We start from the raw sequence: 1,022 nt of genomic DNA on the forward strand, positions 1-1,022 counted from the left end.
ACATCTAGTGGGAGTGTTATAAGTGCATCAAAAATAAGGACTAAGCTTAGCTTGAAGAAACAAAAGGAAGACAATGGGGGTGGGGGTGCTAAATCGGAGTTGGATAAATACATTAGTGAAGAACAAGAACCTTTTAGTGAAGACTTTGATATCTTGAGTTAGTGGAAAACACATGCTCCTAGATTTCCTATTCTTTCGGAGTTGGCTCGTGATGTGTTGGCCATTCCAATTTCTAGTGTGGCATCGGAATGCGCATTTAGCACCGGTGGCCGTATTCTTGATTCATTTAGGAGTTCATTGACTCCTAAATGTGTGGAAGCTCTTATTTGTGTTCAAGATTGGCTTAGAGAAGAGAACAATCCTATTAGTGTTGAAGAAGACTTGAAGTATCTTGAGGAACTCGAGCTCGGTAAGCTTTAATATTTTGCGTGTATTTTAGTTCAAAATAATATATCATGCTTTTTCATTTGTATGACATATTTGGTCGAATTATCTATAGATATGGAAAATAATGGAAGCACAACTAGCATTGTTTGATGTATAGTTGCAACTTGCATCTTGAGAGGTAAGTTTAATACTCATTTTGTTTGGTGATATACTTAATACTTTTGTAGTTTTGTTTTTTTATCATCAAAATATTATATTCTAACTTATGATTTATATTTTTTTAGGTTCAAGCATTGTGGTCAAGTCTATAATGTGTAGTTGCAACAGTGTTGACTGTTTGCATCTGGTGATTCGCAATGACTGTTGTGTTGACTGTTGTTGCTGCAACAGTGTTGCTGTTGCATCTGTTAAGTTTATTATGTATTGTTTAGTTTACATCTGTTAAGTTTAGACTGTTGCTGCTGCAACAGTGAACAGTGTTGACTGTTTGCATCTGTTAAGTATGTAATGTATTGTTTCAACTTTCAATTTCAAACTTAACTTGAGTTTAGTATGTAGTGTTTCAATTTCAAAGTTTAGACTGCTGCTGCATCTGTTAAGTATGTATTGTTTCAATTTCAAAGTTAAGTAAGTAT

The 1,022-nt window shown here is 34.2% G+C and overlaps 1 long non-coding RNA gene across 1 annotated transcript; it reads left to right on the forward strand.

The window, feature by feature from the left end:
- Window positions 1-173: 173 nt before the first annotated feature.
- On the forward strand, window positions 174-746 carry LOC109221766. Its single transcript, XR_002067303.1, has 3 exons — window positions 174-409; window positions 500-565; window positions 672-746. It is a non-coding gene; the product is annotated as an uncharacterized LOC109221766 (long non-coding RNA).
- Window positions 747-1,022: the final 276 nt, after the last annotated feature.

This window comes from Nicotiana attenuata, unplaced genomic scaffold, assembly GCF_001879085.1.
Source record: "Nicotiana attenuata strain UT unplaced genomic scaffold, NIATTr2, whole genome shotgun sequence".
NCBI classification, from domain to species: Eukaryota; Viridiplantae; Streptophyta; class Magnoliopsida; order Solanales; family Solanaceae; genus Nicotiana; species Nicotiana attenuata.